We start from the raw sequence: 14840 nt of genomic DNA, 5'->3' as shown, positions 1-14840 counted from the left end.
TCTTACTGATGTCAAGTTATTACAACAAAGATATCATGTGTAGCCTCTCTTTCCTGTTAATTGGTTGTCTTCCAGTGCAATTTTCCATTTAAATTTCATTAACCACTGCTGTTGGCTCTCCCATTGTGAGTTTTACACTGCATGTGCTTTGACTGTCTTAATTTTCAAAATGCTGTTTTTCACCAACACTAGGTTGTTTGTCAAATTTCCCCCATTTTAATTAGAATGAAAACAACAGAATTAGAATGAAAACAACAGAATTAGAATGAAAACAACAGAATTTGAATGAAAACAACAGAATTTGAATGAAAACAACAGAATTTGAATGAAAACAACAGAATTTGAATAAAAACAACAGAATTTGAATAAAAACAACAGAATTAGAATGAAAACAACGGAATTGCAATAAAAAGAACTGAATTTGAATGAAAACAACGGAATTTGAATGAAAACAACAGAATTTGAATGAAAACAACGGAATTAGAATGAAAACAACGGAATTAGAATGAAAACAACGGAATTAGAATGAAAACAACGGAATTAGAATGAAAACAGAATTTGAATGAAAACAACGGAATTTGAATAAAAAGAGTAGAATTAGAATGGAAACAAAAGCATTTGAATGAAAACAACGGAATTACAATAAAAAGAAGGGAATTAGAATGAAATTAATAGAATTTGAATGAAAACAACGGAATTAGAACAGAACAGAATTTGAATGAAAACAATGGAATTAACATGAAAACGACGGAATTTGAATGAACAGAACAGAATTTGAATCAAAACAACGGAATTAGAATGAAAACAACGGAATTAACATGAAAACGACGGAATTTGAATGTACAGAACAGAATTTGAATCAAAACAATGGAATTTGAATGAAAACAACGGAATTAGAATGAAAACAACAGAATTTGAATAAAAAGAAGGGAATTAGAATGAAATGAATAGAATTTGAATGAAAACAACGGAATTAGAACAGAATTTGAATGAAAACAATGGAATTTGAATGAAAACAATGGAATTTGAATGAAAACAATGGAATTTGAATGAAAACAATGGAAGTTTAAAACAAACAACAGAATTAGAATGAAAACAACAGAATTAGAATGAAAACAACAGAATTAGAATGAAAACAACGGAATTAACATGAAAACAACGGAATTAACATGAACAGAACAGAATTTGAATCAAAACAATGGAATTGCAATAAAAAGAAGGGAATTAGAATGAAATGAATAGAATTTGAATGAAAACAACGGAATTAGAACAGAACAGAATTTGAATGAAAACAATGGAATTAACATGAAAACGACGGAATTTGAATGAACAGAACAGAATTTGAATCAAAACAATGGAATTTGAATGAAAACAACGGAATTAGAATGAAAACAACAGAATTTGAATAAAAAGAAGGGAATTAGAATGAAATGAATAGAATTTGAATGAAAACAACGGAATTAGAATGAAAACAATGGAAGTTTAAAACAAACAACAGAATTAGAATGAAAACAACAGAATTAGAATGAAAACAACAGAATTAGAATGAAAACAACAGAATTAGAATGAAAACAACAGAATTAGAATGAAAACAACAGAATTAACATGAAAACAACAGAATTTGAATCAAAACAATGGAATTTGAATGAAAACAACAGAATTGCAATAAAAAGAAGGGAATTAGAATGAAATGAATAGAATTTGAATGAAAACAACGGAATTTGTTTTAAACTTCCATTGTTTTCATTCAAATTCCATTGTTTTCATTCAAACAACGGAATTAGAATGAAAACAACGGAATTAACATGAAAACGACGGAATTTGAATGTACAGAACAGAATTTGAATCAAAACAATGGAATTTGAATGAAAACAACAGAAAACAACAGCATTTGAATGTACAGAACTGCTATCTGCGTTTCTCTCTATCCTCCTCTTTCGGCTTACATGTTTACTACATATAACAAGTACTGGAGAGCGAGCTGCTTTCGTTCTCAGTCCTACTCACTCCTCTCTTACTGCAGTGCTGTTCTAGCTCACTGTTGCCCACGCAGAGCTGCGCCATTTTGGAAATCTGCAGCTCGTTTCTGATGGCTGCAATCCATGGCTCTCTCTCTGTTTTTTAAATAAGTCACCTGTGCTGTGAGGCAGTGGAAAACAAGACGTCCTAATTTACTCAGTAGGCTTGTTTCATATCCAAATGCATGACTTGTCACCAGTTAAACGATCCTCTTGCTTTGCAGAATTGAACCAGAGCAAGCGAGACCATGTTGAGTTGTACTTGCTGCTGAGAAACGTGTAATTATCTACATTTCCGTTTCTGTCCTTTTCTGTCTCCCTCAGTTTCACAGCTATTGTGTACCACAGTTCTCTGATACGTTGGATTGTCTTGTTAAGCAGCAGCTGGGATTTTCTTTGGAACTACGCATGAAAGCGCTTTATATTTTTATAGTTGTTGATTTTGTGGGATTGTTGCTCAATCAAGCCACATAATTTGAATATGACAGTTCTGCCAGTTACCAGTGTTTTTATTTACTTTTTTAGATTAGATGACAGAGACCTAGTTTGTTTTCCTCTCTAACCTACCCTGTTTCTTACAAGTTGCTTCTCTGCTTTTGTCTTCCAGAACTTTTCTCTTCACTCTTTTTATTCTTTTAATTTCTCATCTTTTCTCTTCATATCTCTCCTACATCCTCTTTCACAGCACCCTCTCTTCAGTGCCTTTCTTTATCTCTGTACGGCCCCTCTATCAGCCCCCAGCCACCATGTTAATTACACCACAGTTTTTTTTCTCTATTATTCACCACTCTGCTATTTCTGTCACCCTCACTGCTGTGCCTGCATTTGCTACATCGCCAGCATTTTGCTAGGGTCTGCAGTGGCTGTTGAAATGAGGAGGGGGCATGTACTGGTGCCCAATTCAACAACAAATGGTTGTTTAGCGTCATCTGATTGGCACAGATTAGTGGGCTGTTGGCGGTGGTGTGGAGGTGGCAGTTGCAGAAGACCAGGCAGCTTCATTGCTGCTGTCTGTGCACTGCAGACTGATCTATTTGCCTGGTTTCTTTAAACGTGTCTTTAAATGGACTTTTGCTGTCAACAACATCAAAACGAGCTGGATTGCTCACATAAAGCCAAATTAAACTCTATTAATGGGTGCATATTTATCTATGCCACCCTCACTACTGAAGTTAGAATGGCTGAGACAAGTTGCAGTGCAGAAAACGACATCTTAAACGCTAAGCAGCCGAACAGTTTGTATTATGATGATGACGACATTTTGTGCATTAATGCCAGAGTTACTGAATGTGGTAAATGTTTATCAGTGCAAGCTACTTCACTCCTTGATTTATGTAGATTAACTAACTTTATTTAATTTCAAGTTCATGTTCAAATATGTAGTTTTGCTAGTATTCAAAGCACTCTCAGATCTTGCAGCTATTGCGTGTACAGTTGCCATCAATCGTAATGCCTTCGGTAGATTTAGTTGCTTATTTTAGGCACTGTAGGGCTATGGTAAATGGATTGGAACCTCTCAGATAGGACCTGAAGTCTGTCTGCGTGTGCCTTCTTCAGTGTTTTACTTATTTATTATCTTTATGTAGACACACTAGACTGAACAAGGTGTGACAGTATGCATTTTGCAGGAAAAAGTGACAGAAATAACTGATTTTCAGGCAATGCAATGAAGAGATTTTTTTTTTCTTTAAGTAATTACTTTTGAAGTAATAGTAGATACTGTGGCTCGACATATCACACATCAAATGAAAACAACTCAACTATTTTGATTTAGCAACACAAATTTTTGTAAAATCAGTATATAAAACATGACCGTCTGTGAAAACCGATCAAGCACACAGACAGTATAAAAGATGGTTGTAGCTACTTTGAGGTGGCTGCAGGATTTTTGTCATCACCATCTTACTATTTTGAAACCACATGTAATGAGAAGGCGGCAGGTCTGGCTTTAAAACCACACTCTATTATAAAATCGAATTTGTTTTGTATTCAGTGTGACGCTAAATGTGTGAGTGAGCCCACAAACTCAGCAGGATTAAGCCACAAAGCTTTATAGGCTATGGGATCGCAGGTCTTTTTGCATCCACAGGTATCACCCCCTAGCAGGTTTTTGTCTATGATTAAGCTTTCCAACACTAATTACATTATACTTATACAGGTGGAATTTAATAAATGTATGCATGAATGCATGTATGCATGCATGCATTTTTTTACATCTGTCTCATGGATTGTTGGGAAGTTGGAAATAAAATTTGAGTAGTTTATTACAGCTCGACCGATATTATTAGGGCTGATATTATCAGCTGACGTATGTAAATAATTTTCAAATATCAGCTGATAAATAAAAATTAAAAATGTAAAGAACTTCTCTCTTGCTTTTGGAACATCATGAACACAACAATCAGCTGGATGCAAACAAAGTTAGGCAGAGCATAAATGTGTAATCTACAGCTTGTTGTTACATTAATATTTATTCAATGATAATAATGTTATTACTATAACAATACCTAATACCTGTATTGCATGTTGCGACAGATCTTACCAATAAAATGTACTTTCAGTGCAAATGTCGAGCTATCTTTGCTGGGTTTGCTGTAATATTATTTAAACTCACATTGAAGGATGCTGTTTTAAGTAAGTCTAACTTGAGTCTAACTTCAGTCATGTATGAATGACCACATATGAAAAGTAAAAAATGCTCATAAGTCAAAGACAAGAGAGGAGTTAAAGTACGAGTCAAGTTGATACACCTAAAAGAAAAGTCACTGTAGCTTGCTACTAACTAACCACCCTTTATCCTCAGAAAAATCATCTCTGCTTGCATGAATAATAGACCAGCATTTCATGAGGGCAATTGGCTTAATGGACCTGATTCATCATAACTTGCATGACCCAGATGCTGTCCTGTGTGATTTAAAGTGCACACGGCAGCAGGGTATTTCTTGGCTTAGAATGGACCTCTGGAGGCTGACTTTGCTCGTAAGCACAAGTGGTCCACATTCGCTAAAGGCATTGACTCTGTTGCCTTATTTGAGAAATATCTTTGAATATTCCTACTATTTCAGATCATTTCATAAACTAAAAATGGATACTATGCTTCAATAAATTTAGCTATAATCAGCAGTTATGGTCATGAGTGCGCATGCGCCATTAGCGTGCTGCCTGCTGTAACCCCTAATTTCCCTCGGGATGAATAAAGTATTCTGATTCTGATATAGAGTTGGTGACTTACCTGACTTGTCTTTGTGCTAAAACCCCCATTTGGTACCTCACCAAAATTCCTGACTGTCCAAGAGCATAGTTGGTTTCTGATGTTTAGTTGTGGGACAAATACAAACATGTATACACATGCTTTCATGCAGGGGATGTAGGAAAGCTCTGAGTGTTGCTTTCAAGGCATGTTAATGACCTCAGGACAGTGTTTAGAGAATCTGGTCAGGATGCGGTCTTAACTTATTCTTTCTCACATGCAGTATTCTGCTTCTGAGGAATTCTCAAGTGAAATATTGTTTTTGGCATAGATGATGGTGAAGCCTGGGTAAATGGCACAATTGGGCATTACAAGGTTATTTGCACTAGGAAGCTAGTAGGATGTAGACAGTTTACTATCTGATCAAAGCATAAGTGGCACTTAAGTCAGTTTCTCCTAAGTAACCTAAGTAGTTAAGGTGTTGCTCTCTCCTAATTAATCTGTTAAAAGCTTAATTATACAGTGTGCTACATGTGGTACTTGAAAACCACATTGTATTAACCAATACTGTAAATCTACTGTGAATCTTTTTGATGTATGGCATTCAGAGCCAGTAAATAACACACTCAAGTACCAGCATAATAGATAAAAACAATCTGAATCTCTGATCTGTGATGATGTGCAACATTCTCTGAGTTTCCACCAGATACGTTGTTATTCTTCCAGTGACTTTTGTACAATAAGATAGAATTTTCACCCAGGCAACCCAGTATGTCAGACCTATCTGTTAATGTATCCACCCGCCATAATGTAACTGTGAAAATACATTAGTGATTCGCTTGGTTCTTTCTCTGCTGATGACAGAAAGGCAGAGGTTGGTGAGTAAGTTGAGCTACGCCACAAGGAGAGCCCTTAATGATGATTAATGCTGTTCACACGCAGCCGGCTATAATGAGTAAACACAAGTACATGGAAATCGGGTAAACAACTGAAGGTGAGAGTAGTTTTAAAAACGGTAAAGTCATGAAATCCAGAAAATTGGGGGGGGTGGGGAAGCTGTAAAATTCTGTGATAACTTTGTCTTCTCTTTCTTTTACCAACAGCTGATAGAAGCTCTAAAAGGTATAAAGGACCTTGTGGCTATGCTTTGTATTCTTGGATCCATGCAAACTACAGAAACCTAAATAATAGTAGTAGTATCCAGGCGGAGAATGAACCATGGCCTTACTAACATTGTTTCTCACACATGCACCAGAAAAACAGGAGATTCCTTCTGTATTTACTGTTCGCATGTTTTTTTCCTTGCACATTTTGCTTTGCTTGGACATTTCTGTGTTGTAAAAACAAACTCACCATCTAATTCAGGCCAGAGCAAACAAGCTATAGGTGTGAAAATTCCCAAGTCTCATTGTAAATTTGGGGAGAGGCAGCAGTTTCACAGGGAGCAACTCGCATGCACTAACATGCACGCATGGCCAAAACTTTAGAACAGTAAAGTGAAGATTACAACACACAGTGCAGGAGGTGTGGCTTTGCTAAGGACACCATTACTCCAATGGCCTCATAAGAACTGAGTGCAAAATTGAATGAAATTGAGTAAATCTGTTCAATGAAATGGTGGCGCAGTCGCCAGAGGCAGGTATACTGGTGCCTTAACACCTGTGCTATCTACCAAAGTCATTTTTATCTGTGTTAAAAAATAAAGCTCATAGATACCTAGTACCTGAGCAGAATGCATATATTCCAGCATTAAAGTGACTGCCCATTGCTGTAACTATTGCTAACATACACACACAGACCCTCTCTCATCACTCAAATCTCAATGCTGCTCTCCGCCTTCCACTGTTATTCTGTGGTAGCTGGGGAAGTGGAAGCGCTGTAGAATAAACTATAAGAATACCTTCAGAGCTCTCAAAAGTCCCCTCTTACATTTTAGTGAGCAAGAGAGGAGACCCCAAGCTCACCACCAAGCTCTGCAGAGGGAGGAAAGAAAAAAATCTGCAAACCACGTTCATCTTTCCACACAATTACAATTTCAGTTTGAAAGGCTCTGAGCAGAAACTCCAACACTTTGGACTGCCTGCTGCCTGGCAGCTTTCAAAGAGAATGTTTGATTTTATTATTTATTTTTTTCTCCTTATCTTCTCTGTGTCTTGGCCTAGCATTTCCTCATCTATGCTCAGACAAGCTGAGATGAAAAGCTGTTTACCTTTCAAACAGCTCTATAGTATTCAAAAGTGCTGTAGGTCATGACTGTTACTGTGTGACAAGCACACATTTCGTTGTTTAGGGGACATCATTTATGCAGAACTCTTATTGTTGACATGTTTGTGATTTCTGAGAACACTTAAAACCATCAGTGCTACTTTTTAAAATGTCTCTTTATATACTTTTGAACTGCTGAAGTCTTCAGGAAGTTTCAAAATATTTGAAACTGTCGGGCCACATTGGCAGAAGGTTTAAACCAAATGAAAGTTGGAGTATGTAATGCTGCTGAGCCTGGGAAAGATGACATGGGTGAGAAAACAAGAATGTGATGCAACAGCGCTCATTATCTCTCTGTTTGCTTTGTTTGTTTAACTTATGAGACAGACAGAGAGAGAGACATGGAAATGCAAACTAAATGTCTGCATCATAATCTGGACCCCAGTTGGTTGAGGCAACCAACTTGCCTCAGTGGTCACACTGATGCCACCAGTGTTTTGGCACCTGGTGTACAAAAGGACATGCTGTCAAAGATTAAGTCAGTGTTCCTCTCTTTCTGTTATTTGTAATTGGCACTGCTCACATTAGGCTTGCATTGCACCACGAGCCATCCAGGAAGCAATATCTCTTTGAATTTACGCTCAGTAGGTTTTCCCCATTATATACTGCAAGTCCAGAAGCCTGCAGCTTGAAGCTTTGGCTTAGAAACTGTTTCTGCTTTGAGCCTGTGAAAACCATTGAGACATAACGTAGTATGCGTTGTCAGGACGTAGAAAAACATGACGTGACTTGACCTGACTCACCAGTTGGTGTAGTAATGATGTCTGTCTGGGGAAACAGGTGTGCAATTGTCAAATATCTACTAACAGAAAAACATCACAGTTAGAGAGTTATGCTTCTTTTTTCTTCTCCTATTTTTCTTTTATGGTTTTCTTAAATCTTCTGCCTCCACACTTCTGTCTGGTCTCTGATTGGAAGGTACTTAGAGTATCTTTGCTAAACACAGGTTTGGGAAAACTATCCATTTTCTTCTACACAATACAGGTTGATTAAAGAATGGAGACTATCAATTTTCTTTGTACCTTTCTGAAAATACTAATTGAATGGATTGAAGAAACAAATCGTAGCGTTTCTCTGCACCTGATCTGCTCACATGCACACACATACCATACCATTCACACTCAATGCACTTATTCCTAAACTTTATGTGCCGCCTCTTTAACGGTCTCTTTTCATGGTGCAGAACTAGCCTCCATCAGTCAGTGAGAACTCATCTGCTCTGTAATATTCAGGTGCATGACTCACTGTGCACTGAAGCATATTAATAGTCTCACAGTGACAGTCACCGGCACACCTGGACTGCTTAATGGCAACTTTAGACTGGCAGAAACATAAAAAAAAAATAATAATAATAATATTTAATACTCCATAGTTTTATTTATTCTTCATCAGTGTTTTTGCTAATACATTATTTTACTATACTAACTAGCCCAGTTAAATATTAACATCTACACTGATTTGCCACTTTGTTAGGTACATCTTGCTGTTACCAGGTAGGCCCCCCTTTAAGAACTGCCTTATTTCTTCAGGGCATAGATTCAGAAAGGGGCTGGAGACATTTGAGTCCATAATCATATGACGGCATCGTACAGCTGTTCAATGTCACATTCAAGAAAGCAGTTTGAGATGATCTGAGCTTTGTGACGTGATGCGTTATCCTCCTGGAAGCAGCCATCAGAAGATGGGTGCAGTAGTCATAAAGTGACAGAAGCAGTCAGCCATTCTTCTCTGGCATCAACAAAGCATTTTGACTCAGAACTTCATCTCACATTTTCTCTTTTTTAGGCCATTCTCTGGCGAGAGACCTAGGAGATGGCTGTGTGGGGAGTTTCTGAAATACTCAGACCAACAAAGACAGGCACAAACAGCCATGCGACATTCCAAGTTATTTAAATCGCCTTTCTTCCTCATTCTGATGCTTGGTTCGAACTGTTCCTAAATGCACTGGGTTAGTGCCATGTGATTGGCTGATTAGATATTTGTGTAAAACAAGCAGTTTAAGAGTGTAAGAAGCGAAGTTACCACTGAGTGTAGACACTCGTAGTAACACTTTAACTTACATCCTATAGTTAGAACACATCAGCTGTGGTGATCATTACCATTTTTTTTTAACATGCACCGCTGAAAAAATGACAAATGTGTCTAATGGTTTTCATCTGATGTCACACATAGCTGACGTGTTCCAATTACAAAACTCAAGTTGCAGTATTACTTCAATGAGAAGTTTCATGTTGGTTTATTTTTATTGAATGACAGAAAACTACACTCATCAGCCACTTCACCATATAAAAGGAAGTGTGTATATGTGTGGGAGTGAATGCAACAAACCATCTGTTCTAGACGTGACGTTTGTACCCACAATAATTGGTAGAGCATTACATAATTCTTTGCAGGAAATGTTCGGGGGAATTACAAACCATATCATCTCTTACTGGTAATGAGGTCACACTGAAGTCGCTGTTAAGTGATTACTTATTCAGACAATTACACTAACTCCAGGTTGAAATCCTCATGGCAACTTTTATTGGAATGATGTGGAGCGTTTACTTGGAAAGGGCCGTAACTGCCAGTCGCCAAACATTGACTGCTTAATTCAAGATAAATTAATGGGTTACAACAAAGGGGTTTCCACATTCTGAATGTTACTTTAAAGCAGAAATGTTTTCTTGTAGCAGAACACAGGAATATTTAAAGGGTGCACCCAGTGATAACAAGCAGCCAACGCCCCTGTTCATGGTTTTGTTGCCTCAGAGGTTTTGAGCCAGAGGAAAAGGAAAATCACCAGAATTACAGAATTATAATCATTTCTTGTCTTTTTTAAAAAAAACCATGTTATTAGCTCATTGTACCTCTGTACATAGTCATCCCCACAGCCATTCTGAGCCAAAACAAACCCTGCTTTTTTTTTTTTTTTTTTTTTTTTTAATGGTAATGATGTCAGTTATACAATGCTAATGCCAGTTATACTATTTCTTTTATAAATGGTAATGATTGTTTAACAGTGCTAACAAATTGCCTCACAGCAAGAAGGTCCTGGGTTCAAATCCATCATCTGACTGGGGCTTTTCTGTGTGGACTTTGTGTGTTTTCCCCGTTTCTGCACGGGTTCTCTCTGGGTACTCCGGCTTCTCTCCTCAGTCCAAAGAAATTAAGTTAGTGGGGTTAGGTTTATTGGTGATTCTAAAATGGCCAGGTTGTACCCCGCCTCTCGCCCTATGATATCTGATTTATTATAATACATAGTAAATCTGCAGTATTGCAGTTAGTTTACATTATTCCAAGTACGTCTCGACACATTTATGTCTGTATGTACAACAAAGTACTAGCCATTGTAATGATTCCTACTATGGAAATTTACAGTGACTAAGCTGTAAGACATCTGCAAATGCACAACAGTCAAATTAAAAATCATGTTTTGTTTTTTTTTCAATTTTATTTTTGGGTTCGTTTTTTTGTGTGCAAAATTCCCACTGTAGAGAATTGAACTTGCTCTCGTGTAAATCTCTAGATTTTTATCTTTTCAATCAAGTGCTTGATATGATATTACACATCCGCTTTCACTGTGTGATAATGTGCTTGGGGTCCCAGCCACTATCATTTGTAAGAAGTAAATAAGTCCCTCTGTTGAAATAAGTTTCCTGCCAGCTGGGCCAACAGATAACATCAGCAGCCATTACATTCACTGGGCCAAGGATGCTGCGCATTTACCTCAGGAATCGACCTCATTTAGACACTGCTAAAGGTTACTGAGTATCTGTCAGTATAATTGGTCCTCAGTGGCTGCATAGATGCGTGCAACGCCACATTCATTCATTTTGAATTGCCAGTCTTCCAGCCAAGCATACAGTTTAATCCTCTTCCTGTTTGCTCAGTTCTGAAACTCTTTCACTGTTTTTTTTTTTTTTTTTTTTCTCCACGTACTATCCAACTCATTTTTTTTATTTATTTTATTAAAAGTACTACGCAATCCTCTGTGGAATAAGTGAAGGGCACTCTGCAGCTAGTTATTCGGGATACAGTTTTTGAGTGGTAGTATCTTGGAGACGACACTGGTTCATAGCAGACTTTGTGGAACGGGAGGTAAAAACAAATGTGCTGTTTTTGATGGTGATAGCTGATGTGACAGTGCTGATTTGAATGATTGAATATGTTCAAAATACCAGCATGTGTGCTTTGTTTTTACCTCTGCACAGCCAAATGGATAATGGGACTATTTACCCAGGATATGTTCTGCAGAAATGATCAAAAATAAGCAGGAGTGTGGTGGAGAACTATTCATAATCAGATTTTGTGTAACAACAGAACATGTAAAACAGTTGTCAACAAGATTTGTATATAAATGAGAAAATTATAAAAAATATTTTTAGCCTAATATCAACCCAGCGGATTTTGTGCAAATTAAGCAGCTTGTGGATTAGAACATCCACTTGTTCTCTTGTTTGCATTAATTTGGATAAGAAATTGAAATTTGTTCTTATTTGGTAGAAGAAGCCTGTTATGATTAGCTTCAAGGTCAGTAATGTTATCAACTTGTATCCACATACTTTTGTAATGAGCCTCAGGATTGGGTGTTATTGTGCAAGCAGTGTCCTCATTCACAAGGGCCTATCAGTCAGACAGTCTACAACAGAAGCGAGAGATCTCCTATTTTGGAATGACAATTGAAGTACTGCAGGGATTACTGTACTGCAAACAGAGCCGCAATGGCCAGTTTATTCTGTAATAGGACCAAAATGTGTCTGAATATTGGGAAACAGTCTTACAGTTACTCAGCCCCTTCTTCTGCTTTGGTTAATGGGAGAATATCTGTTCATTTGAGTTTAATTAAAGGAGCCTCGAGTGGGGAAAAAGTTGAACCAATCGATGTTGGTCTACAGTGGGTTGAAAGTATGCCAGCGTCGTACTGATTTTTGATATTTCCAATGAAGTAAAAAGTTTGACAAGCTTTTGCTGGCATAGAAGAAAATCGCTCGCAGGAGGTTCATCTATATTCATGTTCTTTCAGTTTCACAGTTCGCTCTCTTTTGAGACATTTGAAACTGTTTATAAAGCACCCAAGATGATTGTATATCTGTTCTACTAATGAGTTTCTGGAAAAAATGAATAAAAGTAAAACGCGGTGATTTGCAAATCATTGTAACCCCTTTGAAAACAGTTGTACTAATGCACCAATGGAGACAAGACAATTGAGAATTGTTTTTTTCTTTTTTTTTTTTTTTTTTTTGTCCCAAAACAATCTGCAGAAAATAGAGAGGCCTCTTTAGGAAATCCAAAATGTTCCCTTAGTGTTTGGCTCCTCATTATGTGTGTAAGGGAAATAGATACTTGTGCTCAAACACACATATGCTTAAGTGAAATGAAAGAGAATTTGGTGTTCAGTGAGCATTGGGAAACTGAGCAGATTCTGTAGTACACCAAAGCACCATAGATCTTTTTCAGATCAGAGTTAGGTTACAGATGATATTAAAAAGATCTTAATTTCTACTTGGAGCTGAACCACGTAGATGGTTTCCGTTTTAAAGACATGGAGAAATTTGTGACATAACCATGAATCATGTTAGCGATCCACAGTGTTTGTTCCACTTACATTAAAGATTACACTCAAAACGCTCAACAACTCTGTTACACCTATTGTTGTGGTTTTCCCAGTTAATCCACAAACCAAGAAAAGGTAATTTCATGAAAACTGCTCACAGCGAGTTCTGTGTGAAGCGATCAATACCCACTCTTCTTTCTCTCACACGCACACACACTTACTAAAACATGCACCGTACAAAACTCTGTATCACCATGGTGATTCAGAATGTGGTCTGAAAGGGAGAAGTGGTGCATTATTATGGACCCACCAGTAGACGAGCACATACTGGTCCTTGTTAAACTTGTGAATAGTGCTGTAAAGCAATTACTGCCACATTGTGTTTGACTGACTAAATGAGCTGCCCATCCTTACTGTGGCATCCTGTGAGGGTTTTTTTTTTTCCTGCTGTATTACTTTAATCTCCATCCTTAAGGTACTTAAGTGGCTCTAGTTATCTAATAGATATTTTGTTAACCTAATAATGTCTAGTAGAGTACTTTTGCATGATCCACATTTAAAAAAAAAAACTGTTTACTTGCCTTGCACTGCAACTTGGTCCAGCACCCAAGTTCATTCATTTTGCCAAACAATCTAACTTTACCTAACTTTGTCCTGATTGCCTGCCACTATCAATGAGCCAGAGCTCTGCGGTGGACATGGCCATATTAATCCTGCTGATCTATAACATAATGAGTATACAAGAGAAGGAAAAAAACTGTCTGAAGTAAGAGGAGTTTACTTTAGAGCAGGCTGAAGCTTAAGCTTTTTTTTAAAATGTTTTTAATATTTGTCATGTTACTATTGGGCATCCACAATTGCATAAAGAGAAAGGGGAAAAAAATATTTTAAAGATATTTTTAAATATAGCATTTTTTTTAAAGACTTTTGCTGTTGAATACCCTGCTAGTTTTAGAACACATTGAAAAGTCTAAGCTAAGAAGCTCCAATTTTGGAAAAAGGGTTTTGCTGGTTAATGTACTCTAAAGAGCCTGAGGAGACTTCATTCTCAACTTTACAGGCTGTGAGATACTCCCTATGACTAGATAGCAGACTGGGCTTGATGTGTAAAATTACTAGGCTCTCACGTAGCTGTTAATTAAATAACAGGGAATCTAATCTTTGACACTGCAGTAAAAATGGATAGACTCTAAACCCTAGAGTATATTCTGTATGCTGTATATGAGGATCTCAAAATTTCACAAAAATACCATAGTTTCCTATTTCTTTACTACTGCAGTAGAGTATCTGAAAGAAATGTAATACTAAAGAGTATGTAGCACTGAATGTAATTTGCCTTGTAATCTGACTTGTCTTCGGTTTCCTTCTGTCTTTGCTTTCTGTTTTCTCTCTCTACTGTTCTTCCCAGTTGCCGAGTTCCAGATAGAAAGAGTCCCCTGTCACCTGATTCCTAAGCAGACTGCTTGTAAGAGTCTTCAACAATAAAAGTTGGCCATCAACTAATTTCTCTTCATCAAGACTCACTACTGTAGAGGTACAAAATACCCCCCCCCCCCCCCTTTTTTTTTTTTTAATGCTTAAAATCATTAGCGCCATTTATCCTTCTAGATTGTCTTCGTGTAAGCTGACCATTGGGCATATCGTCTCCAGACATGACAGGCTTTTCATGACTGTAATGGTGTCCAAAATCCCCCCAAAGAGATGGACTCTCTGGGTTCCTACAATGATTTTTTTTTTTTTTTTAATTTATGTAGTTCTCTGTTTGGGACCATTTTTTTTTTTTTTTTTGGGTTATGTTTTCAGAAATCCAATGCTGCTGTAAGGCAATTCT

The 14840-nt window shown here is 37.2% G+C and overlaps 1 protein-coding gene across 1 annotated transcript in view; it reads left to right on the top strand.

Annotated features, from left to right (window-relative positions):
- The window catches only part of sipa1l1 (signal-induced proliferation-associated 1 like 1), a 96822-nt gene that overhangs the window by 47075 nt on the left and 34907 nt on the right, over positions 1-14840 (top strand). The window contains exon 3 of the mRNA XM_085381456.1: positions 14418-14543. The gene's annotated coding sequence lies outside the window, so the exon portion shown is untranslated. The remainder of the gene's footprint in view (positions 1-14417; positions 14544-14840) is intronic.

The sequence above is a fragment of the Rhamphochromis longiceps genome, linkage group LG15 (assembly GCF_057381845.1).
Source record: "Rhamphochromis longiceps isolate RC_006_pf linkage group LG15, R_longiceps_female_GT1.1, whole genome shotgun sequence".
Taxonomy (NCBI): Eukaryota; Metazoa; Chordata; class Actinopteri; order Cichliformes; family Cichlidae; genus Rhamphochromis; species Rhamphochromis longiceps.
Note: the sequence above shows the minus strand (reverse complement) of the source record. Positions and strands in the feature narration are given on the sequence as shown.